At 34.1% G+C, this 20,005-nt stretch overlaps 1 protein-coding gene and 1 long non-coding RNA gene across 3 annotated transcripts in view; both read right to left on the reverse strand.

Moving 5' to 3' along the window:
* LOC138710668 (uncharacterized) overlaps positions 1-10,480 on the reverse strand; it is a 52,442-nt gene extending 41,962 nt beyond the window's left edge. Inside the window, exon 1 of the long non-coding RNA XR_011335289.1 lies at positions 10,222-10,480. This is a non-coding gene — a long non-coding RNA (uncharacterized lncRNA). The remainder of the gene's footprint in view (positions 1-10,221) is intronic.
* Trmt61 (tRNA methyltransferase 61) overlaps positions 1-20,005 on the reverse strand; it is a 616,962-nt gene that overhangs the window by 560,986 nt on the left and 35,971 nt on the right. The gene's annotated exons all lie outside the window — the stretch shown is intronic.

Below are 20,005 nucleotides of genomic sequence, written 5' to 3' on the forward strand. Positions count from 1 at the left end.
CTATTATTACGATAGTGATGTAAGAATTTCAAGTTTTGCAGAAATTGTGAATTTTAAGAAAGGTGTTTTTGATAACAAAATTAAATTTTATTACGTAATTAATCACAGAAACAATAAGCTCCTATAGTCTATTTTAAAGATTTTCGATGTACTAAGAACTAGCAGCAAAAAAGAAATCAAGCTCCTCACATTATGTGTTTGAGATGTACGCACTCTGACTCATATAATCAAATGTATTTATTTTTTTTCACGTAGTATGTAATAGTGAGCTTTTGTTTTTTGTTTTGTACTTCAACAAAAATATGCTCACCTTTAAGTAAAGTGCTTAAAATGACGTCCTTGCGCTTCGAATTGAACTCGTTCGCAATCGTCCATTTTAAGAGAATACATGAATGACTTCCCGGATGAAGCATCGTTATCACTACCATCATCATCATCATCATCATTATCAGAGTGAACATTTTGTCAGCTTTAAGGTAGGCCATAGTTAAGGTTTATCCGTCTGAGGTTATCTTCCTAATGATTTACAGGCAGGGCCGGGTATTTATGGAGATCACGAAAATCACGACATAATAGATAATATACAATCGATTTTTACTAATCTTTACGAATTAAGTGATTCTGATTAATAATATGCGGATAAAACAATCGTAATAAATCGCGAAATAGAGTTCTAATAGCACAATATGAACACATTCGCTAATTATTACTATTGCGTCGTTTTATAGCGAATTTCATATTCTGATTTTTTTCCAATTTTTTTTTTCACTTGAATTGAACTCAAAAGAGGAGAATTCAACATTTCATTAATAATTTGAAAGTGTTAATTTGAGGGCTGCAAGTTTTTTTTTTTTTTTTTTTTTTTTTTTTTTTTTTTTTTTTTTTTAAGGAATGTGTGTTAAATATGGCCTCAATCCAACAAATATTGTGTACTGGCCATACCGCACCTTTACCGAAATCTAACGAACCTTTAATGTTAATTATTTGGAAAGTAATATTCATACTGAGTTAATTAATACTTCAATTCCAAAAAATTTTATTTTCAAAAATTTCTATTAACTTAATCTCCACCAAGAGTACAAATCAATCTCCAACAATCTCCGCCGACACCAATATTAAAAAACACAAATGACAAAAATTAATCTCCATAAATGCTTGCCTCTGCATATAGGTCATTTGACATGACGTTTTTCTCTTGGCATATATTGCAATATAGATTTTCCTGCAAATAAAAGAAAGTTTATATTTAGTGTCAATGGCATTTATATGCCTTGTATAGACTTTTATACCGGTAAAAGAAAGCTATACTTACTGTCAATTGCATTTTTGTACCTTGTATAAATTTTCCTATCAGTGAAAGAAAGCTGATGTTTTAGTGCTAATGACATTTTTGTACTGTAGCCTATAGGCCTATATAGATTTTTCTATCAATAAAGGAAATCTGGTAATTGTTACCAACATGTTTGTAAAATATAGATTTTTCTATCGACAAAAATAAGTTGGTATTTAAATGTTACTAGCATTTTTGTATCTTACATAGGTTTTTATATCAACAAAGAGAAGCTGGCACTTAATTGATACTAGAACTTTTGTACCTTGTATAGATTTTCTTACGCGTAAAAGAAAACTGATACTTCAATATTAATGGAATTCTTGTATCTCAGAGTTTTCTATCAGTGAAAGGAAGCTGATATTTAAGTGTTAGTGGCATTTTGTACCTTATATTGTAGATTTTTCTACTAGTGAATGGAAGCTAATACTTAAATGTTACTGGTATTTTATGGAGTACTTTAAATATGAGGTTCAGTAGCAATAGTTACAAATAATAAACGGCCCTAATTTTTAACAGAAGGCGCTACGCCAAAACTTTTTCATGAGTTGGGATATAGTTTTGGAACACATTACATATGAAAAAAGAGTAGCGATAGTTATTAGAAGAGCAGCGACAATTATTAACTAAAATAACTACATTACTTACTAATTCAGAACATAACAAAAATTCATATACGGTTACTCTGAATTATTTAGAACGTAAAAAAAAATTAATTCTATAGTCGTTTGTAACTACTAATAACAAATAACGTGTATTTGCTAATAATATAAAGACTTGTATATTACTTTAATTAAAAATACAAGTCATAGTTTACAAGAACCTTTATTCGTAACTTGTAAATTATTACTCCCTACATTCGTGGAATAGACCGCTCATACATTAGCAATTTACCGACGTACGAGTAACGTGGGTAAAGTACAGATAGTGAATTTCAAGAATTGTAAACTACACAAGATAATGAAAACAATTACGCAACTTTGGCTGGGAATTTATAACTGGGTAATTATAGGTATGTTAGCCATAACACAGGTACGATCTTTAAAAAGGTGATTTATAAGAGTAATATATTACAAATTCTTGCGATTACAAGTATGTAGAATTAATTGCAATTTGTTGCTGATATTAAACTGTAGTTTGCATACAGACTAGTAGACTGCATATCGCTTAAACTGACAGTAACGTTGCATCTAAATAAATGTCAAAGTACAAAAGGAATACGATACAGTTTTAAAACACGTGGATTACAAAGAAGCGATCATTTGCGCATACTAAGTATGAAACGATATTCATCCTCGAATGCTAAAGAATTAATTACACACTCATATTTTATACAATCGAAGTCATATTTTCCGTCCTCTGATAAGTTACATATTCTCTCCCAAGTACTTAAAAAGTATATGGTAATATTTTGTAAAAACATAATCATCTTCTCTTTCGTCGACTTCATCATCATAATCATCATCCTCCTAGTTGTCGTCATCATTCATGATTCTAGTCCAGATGATCCGTATCGGCACACAAAATGAAATCGTCAGACGTTTTGAAGATCTTTCCTTACGGACGATAATTCAAATATTTTAAAGGAATTCTGTTCCCATCCATTTTTAGTGTTGGTGCTATATATTGCATCCAGTTTTCCTTGTAATATATTATTCTTTCTATAGTATAACTTATGTAATTTCTAATTCTTGTAAAATTTGTCGATTTCTTTCATGGTCCGACAAAGCGTATCCACCTGTTTTGCCCAAAAAAAAATAATATCTTTAAATTTAATCTTGTTAAATCCTGTTTACGATATTCAGCCTCAAACAATACATAATTGAGGCGTTCTCTGGAACAAGCATTTAACTACAAAATCTTGAATAAGATTTGAGATACAGAGCATCAAACATTTTAGACCTCATATAATAGTACTGCGCATAACGACTTTCAAATGTTTCTAGAGGACGCTGCGTTTGTTGGAGGGAAATAATATTTTGTCAGGAGGCAGATGAGTTATTAAAGATTCAATAAATGTCGGAAACGGAAAAAACAACGTACAGTATGTTAAGTTATTCTAGGGAACGCCTGACTTATACTATAACATATTTTGTAATTATATTCTTCTTATGATCGATACTGTTCCGCCAATACTAAGGAATTGAATTACATTATTTTGTACAATCTCTTCTTCTCACAGCTATTTTCACTCAAATACTAAATAGTGTACAAATGTCTTGGCCATCATCATCCTCATTTTCTTCATGGTTCTATGCATTCTGGATCACTATCTAAGCTTTTCTGTTCTTTCAACAATTTTTTTCCCCTGGCTTATAGTCAACTGGTGAAATTTTTTATCAGTCTGTTAACTTTTTAACACTTTTATACAGTTGTTTCAAGGTACTGGGTATTGGTATCCCATCAGCTTTCAACGTTTTACAGTAATATAAAAAATCATAAAGTTACGAAACTTACAAAATAGTATAAACAAATGGAACATCAGTCAATGGAAACTAATTTCGGAAGTGGTTACTTCCCGACTATTAAAATGTATCTTAATTTATCGTAACATGACTACCTATACTGGTTTCGGTATATTATTATTATTATTATTATTATTATTATTATTATTATTATTATTATTATATTATCGTCATCATTACGACTGCTATTTACCCTACTTATCATTCACGTTGTGATAGGCCTATTTTAAACTTTGTTCAGTTATGTGTTACTTTTTCTCATTATTTTATTTCTCCATTCCCAATATGATCCCGTCGACATCCTTTCAATGTACGTAGGAACGTAGTTTCCGAATTTTACAGTATTTCTGTTATATTATATTTGAAAATATGAATTTTTAAACCTAAACTGAATAGTTTTCAAACATTAAAATCATAATCCTAAACGCTTTCCTACATTCGTGGTGATTGTTCGTAGACCTTAAAAATTTCCAGACATATTTTCTTTCCTGATGACGACATTCAAGAAGTTCATTCGATATTGCCCCGTTTGCTCCTAAAACTGTGATTTTGCGACTCTTTTGTGATAAAGGTTACGCTATATTTAAGGATGTAGGTACAAATTTACAAAATATGTTAAACTACATTCCGAAATGTCATATGCAAAAATTCGTTTCAACGATATTAAGTTACCTAAACGTGCACTGATGTTGGAAATCAAGGAAGTACGAGTAATTAATGTACAGTAACATTTGTCCAAAATCGTTTCTTTCTTTTTTTTTTTTTACTTTTCTTCAAATTGTGTTTAAAACGAGTTTATTTTATAGATCCCTGTAGCGACAACATAAATTACGTGAAAACAGGTCAACAGATGGCATCTTTGAGTCACTAAAGCATTTTGAAGTGATTTGAAGAGAAATATCCAAATATCATAAAATAAAAGGACCTATATTACAACTTCAAATATTTAAAATTAACAGAACAATTTACATTCACAATTAAATTTCTACTAAGAAATATCAAAATTAACTATCTACTAACAACTTAATTGCGTGCTAAAGGTACATGTCGTAAACAACTTCGCTAAACGTGCATGTCTACCGCACAAGAATTCTGTCAAGATGTGAAAATCTCGAGATTACAGCTTATGTACAGAAAATTGAAAGCGAAGATAATAATGATGTCTCGCAAAACCGAAATAGATTAATAATTTTAAAAACTATATTTTTAACATTACGAAAGCATTTTATGCTTTTTATAGTGATCTGTATATAAAGCATATCACATTAGGCTATTACTACAGCAAGGAAAACACGTCATTAAAAGAGTTTCGGCGGATTTTAACAGAGTGAAGTTTCGAATGTTCAAAAAATTGTCGTCTCTTTTAGTAGACACATAACGCAAAGGCGGTCGGATAATATTTTGCTGTGATAAGGAAACTGTCAATGTTTTTGCTAAAAAAAATTGTGCATTTTTTTAGAAGTTCTCTTCCATTTCTTTAAGATTTTTTGAACCAAAATGCTACACTGCTTTAGTATTTAATCATAGTAGTAATTTAGGCCCAAGAATATATAACAAATTTATATTTAAATATTCTAATCTTGTCAATTCTAATAGTTCTAGTATTAAATTAAAAAAAAATATGTATGGATTTTATAAAAACTGAAAAATTGTAAATTTAAATTTATGTAATATTATTGCGTAGTAGACATAAGACAAATTGTGTTATATACTTCTTAATTTCAATTCAGGAATCCACCCCTGAGCACGAGTTCTACTCTTTCAGGGTTGAGCTAAAGTTTTTCTGTTTATATTATATTTTGTTACCATTATTAGCAAAATAAATAAATAAATTACACATTATAACTTTAACTGGCCTAATTCTAGCACACATTACTTTACTGCACTAACACACGACATTACCAGTTCTGTTTAAACAATTTTCATAAAATGCCACAAACAAAATGTGTAAAAGAAAAATATAAAACACATTTGTAGGCCCTATATTGTTGCAACCGCCATAAAATGAATTCATATTTTTAATCAGAGTGCTGTTAACATATGGGCAATATTGTATCACACAGGATTCGAAAGTAGTAGTAACATTGTCCCTCCCACACGGCCAGCTTTTTAGGTTAAATTAACGATTGCACAACACTGCATATAACCACGTGTTACATTATGTAAGATGTTGAAGATAGGAAATTAACACAACTGAACTATGAATCAAAAGGGGCACATGTTCACTGCTAAATTATACGTTATTACAAGAAGTAGTCAATGCTTACTCACTTGTGAAAAAGATTAATTTATTCGTAAAAGCAGAAGTTAGAGAAATCACAAATGGAAGTTACGCAATGAAACTAACATCTGAAAAGCATAATAATATAAAATTCTGAGCATAAATAGGTCTATTAGAATTTTAAAACCACAGCGGATAGGCCTATTTTTAGACTACAGAAAATCCGATATTCAGTAACTGAACAAGATTAAGAAAAATATTAAGTTTACTAAAAAGACTACAAGAATATGCTAGTATAATAGCTTGTATAATTATATATTACAAATGTTCAACATTACACCAAGAAAATGAAAATTACTAAAATAATTACATTTGGATCATCGATATAGCTAATGTACATACCGTCGTTGTTCCTGCAATAGCTCCTATGTGACATATTTATCGATTTTCAGATTTTTGCTCTATTAAATAACTTAAATAGTGATACAGAAAATAATAAAATCTCCTATATGTAACTAATTATATTTCTTTCTTTCCAAAATTTAAGAATTCACAGTCTCCTATCCTACTACTGCCATAGAATGAATAAATGTGTTTTTCTTCCTACTGAACAATTTGATATTTTGCACATAGGAGTTATTGCAGGAACAACGACGATAACAACCTCAATAAACATTTTAAAATCTTTATAAATGCCTCTAAATTCAAAAATATATTCATAGTTGTGTTTTTGAATGCTTATCACAACAGATACGTGTTTGTAGTGGCGACAGACTATCATTTTGCGATATATTTTATAATTTCAAAGTATGTAAATAAGTAGTCATTATTTCAAAACTAAAATGATTTAATTATAATAAAGTACGGAAAGAGCAACGATATGCTTCAAGAAACAATGTATAACTTACACGTTTAACTGGCAACGAAAACTAAATGCATTTTTAGAGTGGGACAACGGAAAAATTAGGCCTACACTTTCGCTTTATTTCGTTCGTTTACAGATAATTCAAAATTTATTAGAATGTTACCTCAATAATATTATATTATACATATTCATAATAACATGAGAAGCACACCAACTAATGATCCGTTTAGAACATATCGTTGCTTCCGCCATATTTGATGGCGATAGTACGATGTTCTTGTTAACTACCATTTTGCGTCGCAGTGTTTGGAGGTCAATGTGAAGGTGACTATGGCTGAGTTGATTTAGCAAAATCACACGTGATCTGTGTTTGTTGGCATGTATAATACAAAATAATTTTATTAACACGAAAAATTAAAGGAATTATAATTTCTAGCAATAAATTGGCACTATGAAGTAAATTGATGTAATTATATTCATACACACAATAAAATAATATAAAGTAATTAATAATGGCAAAAATATAATATAATCTAAATACTAGAAATAAAAATAATTTAGAATTATGTAATAGATCTGTACTACTATTCTTCTGTAAAACCATTTTCTTTTAAGTGATTTATTATTGGTTTTATTGAAGTAAATACATATAAATAAATGAGAGAAAATGCTATAATTTAAATTTCTTCACACATAAACTTTCCACTTGGTCCTCATAACTTATACGTAGCTGAAAAAGTTGTCTCCCGGAGAGAGTCGTACGAGAAACTTAAGAAATGTACTTCAACGCCATCTATGAGAAGCGCTCCGAACTTTTTCAACAAGCTGTCAAACAATTGCTCAATTAAGTGTGCGAGTTAAAAATAAAATAACTTACAAAAAATAAACGACAATGGCTTGAATGACTTCCCGTCACTTCTTTCAGCAGTCCGGACTGCTTCTACAGGATATTAATAAAAGAATTCTCTGTTACATAATGAAACGTGCGTTGATTTGTTTCGATGTTATCTCAGACTTAATCCAATATTGTGATGAAACTATTGTGAAGCCATATTAAAAACGTCACACATTACTAATACGCCTCGAGCAATGTAATAATTCCTGTACCGTTCTAAGAAATACAGAGCGTTACGGCCACAAACTTTTTCATTCATCACAATTCACATTAGACGAAAGCGATATTTTTTGCTTCCACACAGCTGACATTATTCACCCATTTCACGTCAATAAAAATACTTTCTAAGCACAAAAACTTATATCTGATTAAAATACGATATTCACTAGTGAAATAGTAAAAAAACTTTTATATTATCACTATTAAGTCACCACTAAACAACACGTAGGCTACTGGTGAGAATCTTGTATTTTCGTTGGCAGTCCTTTATTTGTTTTTGTGAAAGCATTATGGGATATGTGAACGCCAATCTCTCTTTCGGTCTTGCTATTCATTCCATTTCTTTCAATAATCCATTCACGGCCGTTAACACTGAAACACAATGACCTCGATAATTACTATAGGCCTACTGTTGAAAAATAGCCACCTATTAGCACATATTGAAACATGTTACACTAATGTGAAACACTGCCAATTCTCGATTATGAAATATATATAAGACAAACAAGCAGAATCTGAAAAGCAAATTTTCCTGTGAAATGGTTACAAAACATTTGTATTATTGTTAAAAGCTCGATATAGGCCTACAATGCATACATTTGATCTTTCCACGCTCATATATATATATATATATATATATATATATATATATATATATATAGACGACACATTATTCGTTGCGCTTAAGAAAATAACTTATTTTATGTAAAATAAAAATTTAATAAACATAACAAAATGTACCACTGCTTTAAAAAATGTCCTCGCTAACGAAATTATTGGTTACAGAAGCATAAAAATCATATCAGAGATTTACAATCCCTCTTCTAAAAGAGTTAAGGATTACATAAACACGCATATTACAAGTGTTTAAACGATCAATTTCATATCATATTTTCACGTAAGATTTGAGTTCATCGACATGGAAACTGTGTGAAGTGAAACTTTTCTGTAAGAAAAGAACGGGTCTCGAGTGCATTAAATTCCACGTCAGACACATGTTGCACACATAATAATTGCATTTATTATCGCAGGAAAAACACTTCTTCTAGATGAAGTGCATTCTACTGTCACAATAAAAACACATCTTAAGATGTCCAAAGATAATACAATCTCTAATAGGTTACAGTAGGTCATGGATCGATTTTTAACGTTAATGCTCTAATGACATTGTATCGATGGTGACAAGTAATGCATTAGAGCAAGCCATGAAGTATGCGATAAAGTAACATTATTTCATGCTGTTTATTTTTCGTACACAAAACTATTCAGAAAACTCTTACTTTTTGTTATGGAACAAAATATATTCCATTACAATGAAAGCACGCCTTTCGCACTTTTATACAAACTGCACAATGTCAACTTGAATTCAATGATTAAAAAAAACTAATCTTTGAGGGAAAACCTTCAAATATTCCAGGCTGCAAAATATTGTTCAAGTGTTTTAAAATTGCTTCAAGTAATATATATACTTTACGGTACAAGAAAAGTTACCCGAGGTAAGTGTAGATTTGAGTATTTAAATCGAATTGTAGACAGACTAGTATCCAGCTTTTCTGAAAGTCATCACACAGTTCATATTTTATGTCCACAGAATTACTAATAACTGAAATCTGTCACACTGTAGTTATCACACTTTTGGGGGTTAACCTATCCAATTAAGTTCCTTAAGTCGCATTAGTGTCGGCAACTTAACACTAAAAATGTGACCAGCACAGAGTTCTGCAACTTTCGAGATAGTTGTCATCGCAACGATTAAATACCGAAAGCACAAAAAACCCAAATACCGTGAAATATTTCAATCTCAGAAAAACTTGATTGTGAAATCCAATATTCTACTCACGTATTTTAAAAGAAAAGTGCCAACAGGTAATTTGGATCCATAAAGACTCCACAAGCTAAGAAAGGAGAATTTTTAAAATAATAAAAAATATGACATTAAGTCAACTGCATAAACAACCAGACATGACGTTCAAAATTAAATCAAGTAAACATCGAAGACCGGACACGTGATGATATTAAAGAGAAAGGAAAATTGCGTTAATTATGGAAGAAAGATCTACAGGGCAAAGACTCGAGGAAGACCATAGCTGAGTTAAATTGAACACGAAGAAAATGAAATAAAAATAAGCGAAGATGATTGGAAAAAACTTGTGCAGTAGTAGTAGTGGTAATAATAATAATAATAATAATAATAATAATAATAATAATAATAATAATAATACTCACTTGTTACATTATCGATACTCAAAACTGCTCTCTCTTAACTCGGTTTGTAATTTAGACCTAGCTTCATTATCTTTCGACTGAATCCCGAGTGGCTCATTCTTATATACGACCACACGCAGAGTCGAGGACCTTCCGCGTCCTGGTGACAACTGAACCAGGCTCCAACTGTTGGAGCCCTTCTACAAAGGAGAGGAAGACTATTTTTATGGCAAGAAAGTAAGGAAGGAGCCGCCAACCCGGATCCACATTATGGTAGACATCCGGGACTGTTAAAAGAGTGCATTGGAGATTTGAAGGTCTGCAAGCTCAACTACTTAGCTCTCTGCTCTCGAGAAGGCCGTTCGCAAGCCACATCACTTAACGAGCTGTCCTAACATTCCACAACGACTTGCTGGCTCAACCATTTCACTCCGTGCTACAGAAACTCTTGAAATGAACATTACTGTAATGTGGAGGGAGCGGACGGAAGATCTCATATTCGTATAATATAGCTCTAGATGTTATCAGTTTATCACTATTATTATTATTATTATTATTATTATTATTATTATTATATATTTATATGGTGGTGGTGGCGACAGCGGTCGGGTAGCAACTGATTACGACTAGAAAGTCCTAGGTTCAATCCCGGAGGAATGAAGGTATTTTCTCTTTGATAAAGGCTGGTTCATAATAAACCGGGAACGGAAACGACTACGAGAACGAGAACGGAAATAATGTTAAATACATTTATTTTAACAATATTTCTGTTTTCGTTCTCGTTTCCGTTCCCGATTCATTGTGGACCAGCCTTAACGCTTTCAGAACACTCGCCTGTGAAATTTAGTTCCGGTCTTTTCTCGGATGGTAAAAGGCGATCGGAGAGTAGTGACGACCACACCACTTCATTCTAGTGCCCAGGTCATGAAAGGATGGAACACTACGTGAAGTAGACGTAAACAAAACCGAAATGTATTACTCCGCAATCGCAAGCTAGCTACCAAAGCAGCCACCAGAGCGCATTATTTTCAGCAAGTGAGCACGCAGGGCAGCCACCGTCTGATATAGGCTATTGCAGATATTTCAACACATTCATTCAACTAACCCGTAAAATGCTCACAGAGGGTTCATATTTATTATTTTTCTACTGGTAATAGTGGATTTTCTTTTTCTGTAGATTCGTGATCAAATGTTATTCTTTGAAGAGTGGAGAATTTCTTTAATTCTACAGCAATTTATTTGAGGTTGGCAACACTGAATCTCGCACTGTGTTATACCAGCTGTGCTGATGTGCTCTGTGAAGCTGCAAGTCACCTTGGGAGGAATTTAATGCCTATTACGCATGCGCGTTGCCATAATACACATTACAATGATTTAACATGCAATGTCTGAAACTAATAATATAAACATGTTGTTTAAATCGTAAGAAAGTGTTCTCATAAGCATGTTTAATTCACTCGTATTCCATGTATATTATACATTTTATTATTTTAGAAGGAACTATTTTAATTTGAGGAAGAAGATGACAAGCATGAGTTTGGAGGCGTTGTGCGTCCAATAGCCAATCAGGAACCATTATGCCACGTTCATTTATTTACATTTATTTCAATCTTTGGCTGGAAAGAGAGTAGTATTGGGATCACACTCTTCAATTAACAGTCAAAACATGTTTTGTGAATACAGAGCCAAAGAATTGAGAAAAAACGGAAAACCTTATTCAGTAGAAAAATCGGTTCATAAATTTTCTTTACGACGGAACTGTCTAATAATATACAGCCATGCAGCAGGAGTAGCAGCATCAGCAGCAGCAGCAGCAGTAGTAGTAGTAGTAGTAGTAGTAGTAGTAGTAGTAGTAGTGGTGGTGGTGGTGGTGGTGGTAGTAGTAATAGTGGTGGTGGTAGTAGTAGTAGTAGTAGTGGTGGTGGTGGTAGTAGTAGTAGTAGCAATACTGTAGTAGTAGGAGGCTATTATTATTATTATTATTATTATTATTATTATTATTATTATTCCCTCCATCTAGGTTCAGGCCTAGTGGTTGGCATACGCGCTTATCCAAGCGGTCCGTGGATCGATTCTCCGTGTGGACAATGGAAGAAATTTATCTTCCGACAACGGAACTATAAATGCTTGTTCCTTGTCATATGCTTTCCTGCGTTGAACTTGCGTCCGCTGACCACAAGACCAGGGAGACCGAAATGAGTGCACTGCAGAGGTGCAAACCTTTCAAGTGGGTTATCATTATCAGCAGGGCCCTTTTCTTTTAGCTATAAACGCGAAATATGACAGATGCACCAAAAAGTTTAAGCACATTTTATTCTAAATATGACTGATTTGACAGCAATGTTATGCGAACTTTTGCAAAAATTGGCTATTTTTTTCAAAAAAAAAATCCTTCATTTCTGCGATGAAAACGGAAAAAATGGGGCTTTTTTAAAATCACGTTAAAGAGCTGCAGTATATTAGTTTTAAAGATGTTAGCTACATAAAGAATAGAGAAACAAATTATTTAGGAACTCTAATGGCCTACAGGACCATTGCATTGACAACTGGATTTTTGTATAAAACCGAGTTAACTCATATTAAGGCTGATTTATAAAGGGTACAATATTATTAACGGCTTTATTTCGCTATATAAGTTGCAAATACAATGCCGTGTACAAGATTATTGCTAACACTGAGTATGGTGTGACAAAATGCTTTGTGGCATGTTTTACATCTAGTAGCCTGTTTTTCTGAAAATTTCGTCTTGCAGCGTACTTCTCCTTCTGGTATCATTTTGATCTCCTGAGTCAGAAGTGATTCCAGTATTGATGTGTTTAATGTAGACCAGAACTGTCTGATTTTTTCTCGCAACACTGAAGACTCTTTCCGCAGGAGAGTCTCTGTGAGGCACACTTTGCCCGTTTCATTTCTGAAATTTGCAATATTGGGCCTATTTGCAGCTATTCCATATCCATTTATAACGCATTCAGGAAAAATATCGTATTGATAAGTTGCAAATTCCTCTTCAAAACTGTCATGTTCACCTTAATTAATCAAATTCGGAAATCTTTGAATAAAATAGTTAAGAGATTGATATGAAAATGTTTTTGTGTGAAATACGACTATCTACAACTTCTGCATGCTTAAAAAATTCAATCTCAATTACGGATATATTTACATATTTTAATCCTGTTTTCGGAAGGAATACATATGCCGTGATACTTTTGCTTTTCCATAATAATTTTCCCTTTGGTCGTAACAACTTAATAGCGGTAGGAAATCCGTAATAGTTGGCACCTTTGACACTGGCTTGTAAGTCGATATCAAAGGAGGTGAAACATGATCAAGAAGGAATATTATTATTATTATTATTATTATTATTATTATTATTATTATTATCATCATCATCATCATCATCATAAGCAATAGATGTAGTAACAGCAGCAAAGGTGGTGATAGTGGTAATAGCAGTAACAGCATCAATAATATTGCTACCCGCTGTGAACACGGTAAGTTAAGCAGCCTTGTCACTTCACGGAGGACACGATCATAGATTGAAATCCCGCCTAAGGCAAGGATGTTTGCCCGATGACGATGTGATATCCTGTATTGTCTTAGGTAAAAGTCTGGCATTGTGCTGACATCATGTCACAAAAATTCCGCCGTGTGTCTAGTGTCAAGTTGAAAAACCATCCCTCCAAAATATGAGGAAGCTAAGGCAGGATTGCCTTTCCATTCCGAAGACTCGGCTTCAAATTACGATGGATAATACTTGGAACTTATTTAAAATGTGAAACATATTTTCTCGGGTCACTCCTGTTCTCAGCCTACATTCAACCAATTCTTACTGTCAAGTTTTATGATGCATTTTGACGTGTAACGCCCATATTCGAAAAAATAGAAAAAAATGAAAGGATTTTGTGGAACGTAAATTCTTACGTCATACCCGACAAACAATGTGAAACGAGCCCATTTCTACTCGTGTACTCTAATGCAGTGGTAGTCAGCATTCGCTGAAATGGGTAAAGGGTAAGCAGTGCCTCGTAATATACTCCTTCGTGCAGCAGGAAGAGGGAACGATCATACCCGCCAGCAGCCACGGATGTACCATAGTGCAGTCTCTTATCAGCGGGTAAAAGACGCTAGCCCGAGCGTGTACTGTGCTGATGATTGCTGCTCTAAAGGGATCCACATAATATATGCATAACTTACTTGGAAGAGTTTTTTATAATCCATGAGAGGACTATAATATATTCAGAAAATGATATTTATATACTTCGTTGTGTTTTTAACATGAACGAGAAACAGATGGGTGCATAATACATCCATAACTATAGAAAATTAATACAAACTTGGCATTACTCGCACACAGATGGATAACAAAATTTACTATACATTTTCATGTGTTTATACAGTTAATCAGTTAATTCTTAGGGCCTAATTGTCTGTGGCTCAAAATAGAGTTCTTTATATCCTCTTAATAGTACACTCTGTTTTAATGCATTATTATTATTATTATTATTATTATTAGTATTGTTATTATTATTATTATTATTATTATTATTATTATTATTATTATTATTATTATTATTATTATTGAATGACTGACTTAGGCCTATACGTGACATTTCATTTCGTTCATTAGATACGCTTATATCTTACATCAAGTTATATTTATTTATCCTATTTCCTGTATAGACATTACATGCAATCATAGTTATTTCCTCAAATCCCCTGTCTTTTTTTTTTTTCTTTCCTTTTCACTTGTCAAATATATCCTTTCTTTATATCCATTGTGGCCCCTAATTGTAACCTCATTGTCAGTAGCGATTGTGTAACTTTCCTCCTTGTTGGCTTGTAGTAGGTCACGTAGCGAGATAATCTATTATCAACCATGTAATTAATATGATTCATTAAGATTACAGTAATCTTAGTAATACTTTCAATCAAGCTTCTTTGTAAATTTGTCCTGATCTCTTTATTTCGTAATCTGTCGTATCCCGTCAGTTTCGACACTATGGATCACACAATTAATAATAATAATAATAATAATAATAATAATAATAATAATAATAATAATAATACGTTCGTAGCGTTTTTGTTTCGCGTACTGATAACCCGGTTGCTATGGGTTTATTTATCGATTTCATTTTTATTTGAAGTTCAATTAATTGTTGTGCTTGAGTTTACATATAGAAGTTTTAATTTTTGTAGATAGTTAGTGGAGCCGTGGACGCTATAAAATGGAGTACCAGTGGAACATTACCGACATATTCTTCTTTTTGAGTTCAATAGAGGGGCGAAAGCAGCGGGGGCGGCCTGAAACATTTGCGCCGTGTATAAGGACAATGCTATCGGAGAGAGCACGGCAAGAAAATGGCTTTCTCGTTTTAAGGAGGGTCGTTTTGACATTAGTGACACTCCTCGTTCAGGAAGACCTTCGGGGTTTGATGAACACCGTCTAAACACATTAATCCACAATGATCCACGTCAGTGTACCCGAGAACTGGAAAATGTGATGATCTGTGATCATTCCACCATCGTGCGACATTTGCATTCAATGGACAAGGTTAAAAAATCAGGTGTATGGGTACCGCATGCTCTAAGCCAAAACCACAAAAATCAGCGGTGGCCAAATGTGCATCTTTGCTTGCTTGTCATCGAGAAAAACGACCAACAAGACTGCGTGAAGTAATGCTACTCCACGATAACGCCCATCCGCATTCTGCTAACCTGACACAAAACACTATCCAGGAGTTGGGTTGTGAAGTCATTCCGCACCCACCTTATTCACCTCATCTTGTGCCCTCAGATTTTCACCTTTTCCGCTCTCTATCGAACAACCTTCAAGGAGCTTCCTTTCCAGATGAAAATGCGCTCCGAATATGGCTTGACGAATTCTTTAACTCAAAATCACGCGATTTCTACAGGCGTGGAATCGAAAAACTACTCCAGCGTTGGCAGACTGTTGTAAATAGTGAAGGAGAATATATTGTTGATGATTAGCTTCTCTCTTATGTGTATCTGATGTGTTGAATAAATTTAAGAAAAATCGCTACGGAATTACGCACCAACCTAATATGTGGTTTAAAATAACAATTAGTTCCTTCAAAAATGCATTTTTGAATAAGATTGATAGCAGAATGTAGACGACATAATTATAAATAAGTTATTAGGAAAGAAGTACAAACTCAATCAATTATTTTTAAAAGCTAGATTGTTATGGGCATGTTAAAAGAACATTGCAGAGTTTTGGAATAGACAATTAGAATAATCAAGAGAGGAATACGATGCACTTATTTGAATAAAATAAATTACGAAATTCAATGAGTGACAGAAGTGGTTAAAGAACGACAGCGAATTGATAAGGAAGTACGGAGAAAAATAATCAGGAACAAAGTGATTTTTAAATACAATATCAGGCACCGCAAGGTGTGAGAGAGTGTAAAACAGAAAATTCATAATGATGACAATAATATTACTTAATATAAAAGGGATATTCTGCTATGTACAGGGAGTTGGAAAGGGAGAGTTTTGCAGCAGCACTCGTATTTCACAGCAAAGATATTATAGGAAAGAAATAGTTTTTACACAAGCTGTCACTATTTCTAGATGCATGTGTACCAACATTAACATAATCATATGAAAACCTTTTTTTAATTTGTGGAAAAGGACAGTTTTGCAATCACCTGCTCAGACACAGGATTTTTCAGAAGTAACGCATAATTGCAAATTAAATAGAATGAGAGAATTTTGGACCAAAAACTCTGACACGAGAAATCTTATATTCATAAAGGAATATTTTTACGGAAACAATTTCTTTTATTATTGTTGTACGAGTTATGACGTCATCGAGAACATCTTTAACTGACACCCTATACTCTTTTCAATATCATCTAAAAGAGCATATTTTTTAATGCAATATTCAATTTGTTTTGTACAGAAGCACTATGGTTACGGTTACTATGGTAACAATTTTATTTTTAATGTATTTTGTTAATTCCTGAATTATGTAAGCAATTTTATTGATGAAATCAACATAACACGAGATTATATAGCCTTTCAATATTTGGAGAAATAGATCCTAAAAGCCGAAAATGTTTCACTACACACAGACTCTTCGCAAAAGGATATGAGCCTTGCTTTCATGCAGATTGCGAGCGGCTAGTTGGTAACCTACGCGCGCAGTCCCGGTAATTCCGTCAAAAGACCTCGAACACACAAAGATCCGTAACACGTCAACATTCACTCTCTTGGGAGGGGGGAGCCGAGTGTGTGTATCAACGAATAACGGATGTTGAGAATCCAAGTTCAATGCCAGACCGTGCCAACGACCGTCCTTCTGGAATCTGGCCCGACAACAGGTGGGGGACCATTTCGCACTTCTAGTGTGTCACACGAACCGACCTTCGGACATACCAACTACTCACTTTTTCATTATAACTCATTTTAATGATGCATATATCGATTTCGAAATTTTGATGAGAACTTATTTTCTACACTAATGGCACAGTGTGATATGTACAGTAAAATGAATTGCATCTGTTGGCAAAATTACCGTTTAAAAACTGGAAAAAAGCAATTAATCTCCTCGTTATAACTTTCTATAGCAAATATTTATATCACTTGTAATGGTGTCTTCTTCTTAGGTCACGTGAACACTGCTTTGTCCGCCAGAAACCTGTGGGGATTCATAATTAATTATTCTACAGAAACATCTGCAGTCTTCATCGAGACGTTGACCCGTACACAAATGTGTCTGCTATGCAGGAATTTCTTGAAGAAAGAAACAGCTAATTAGTAATCTTCCCTGAACCAGAGGTTCTTTACATGAAGTGAATCTTATACAAGGCACCTCTGATTTCATTGCTGCTCCGGAGTAAACCTTGCTAAGGATTTTTATCCTTTGAAAACCCATTGTTCTCGTCTCTTTTCTACCGCATGTGTTTTCGCAATGGTAGGTAACCCACCGAAGACGAGCTGAAGAAGTAATATGAAGTTCACGTAGGCTCCGATCAAATCACAAACAACTTTCTTCGCAGAGATAGAGAAAAAGCGTACTATTGTCGTCAATATAACAACACAGAAAGTTACCCACCTTTGTGATATACGGATGGCACATTATATTTAATATGTATGTAGTTATGTAACATATATTAAGGGACTCAAAAAATTGATAAAAATTTACAACAATATTCTAATTCATTTTTGTTTCGATTCTGCAACGACAAGTGGTCCCCACACTCCTTAACAAGTTTTCATACTTAGAAAACATGCACACATCAAAGATTTTGATTGAGAAAATTTTCCAAATAATCAGTGATATAGCGCAACAGAATCAATAATTATACAGTAGTTGAAGACAAACGGTGAGGTTACAACTGAATTTTAACCACGTAACTATCCCAGTCTCAAGTAAAAATCCTTGGAGACTACAACGATAGGATTGCAATAGTCTACAAACAATAATTATTGGAGACTTAAACGACAGGATAGCAACTCAACATAATCATAGTCACCAGTGTATGGATTTACAGTAGTCTACAAATATTTCTTGGAAACTGAACGCCAGGATAGGAACTCAACATATTGAGTCACAAGTATATTTGTTTATAATAGCCTACAACCAATTATTCTTGGAGACTTAAACGGTAGGATAGGAACTCCACATAACCACAGTCATCAATATTTAAATGTAAAGTATTCTACGAAAAATAATTATTGGATACTTAAACGTACACTAGAATCTGAACATGGCTAGCTGGCTGGCTTGACAAGAGCTGGACTCGGGACGGGTCCATACACTTAGGCACGCTTTGACCCATTGTGCGTCTTTAATGCGATCATTGTCCAAGTCCGACAGGTGATCCGTGTAGCATTCGTGAATCCGACGCTTACAGGTGGGCCATCCTGTCTCAGCCCCTGATAGAGCCGGGTCCTAACTGCAGAGAAGCTTTATAAGCCCTAGAGACCCGGAGCTTCAAGCCCTTCCTATATCAGCATCGGAAACCCGTACTACCCTCAGACTTCACCCCAAGCCCATATTTACTATTGTACACGATAGATTAAATTAGGGGGAGTTGAAAAGTGTTGGTGTAATGACAGAGGGGAAGGGAGTGCCCGAGAAAAACCCTCTCCAACGTCTGCTTTGTCCACCACAAATACCATCACGACCTGGCCGGGGATCGAACCCGGGCAGCCTGAATGGAAGACCAGTGCGCTAGCACTTGAGCCACAGACGCGGCAGAATCTGAAAACAATCCGTCACCAATATACATATATATATATATATATATGAGGTGCATCCAGAAAGTAAGTTCCCCGATTTTTTCCCCTTGAAAGTAAACGTAATTAGCCATGTCAATTGTGCATGCGTAACAGATCTATGACGTATCAATCATATGCTAGCCGGACAGGTCCCGCCTGGTGCCAGTAGCGTGGCAGCAGTGGTCCGAAATGGAAGCTCTTATTCCTTCTCCCGCCGCCTGCGAGGTTTGGTCGGTGATAAAGTTCTTTAATGCACAAAGCATTGCGCGAATTGAAAGTCATCGGCAGCTCTGTCAGGTCTATGAGCCGAACATCATGAGTAAGCAGATGGTGCGTCGCTGATGTAGGCAGTTTTCCGAAGGTCGTCAAAGTGTCCATAATGAAGAGCGCAGTGGGCGACCGTCCCTCATCAATGATGATCGTGTTGAACTGGTGCGGCAGTGCATCATGGAGAACCGTCGCTTCACGATTATGGAGCTGAGCAGCCATTTTCCGCAGATATCGCGATCCTTGTTGCATGAGATTGTCACTAAGCACCTGCTGTTCAAGAAAGTGT

Source organism: Periplaneta americana, chromosome 12, assembly GCF_040183065.1.
Source record: "Periplaneta americana isolate PAMFEO1 chromosome 12, P.americana_PAMFEO1_priV1, whole genome shotgun sequence".
NCBI lineage: Eukaryota > Metazoa > Arthropoda > Insecta > Blattodea > Blattidae > Periplaneta > Periplaneta americana.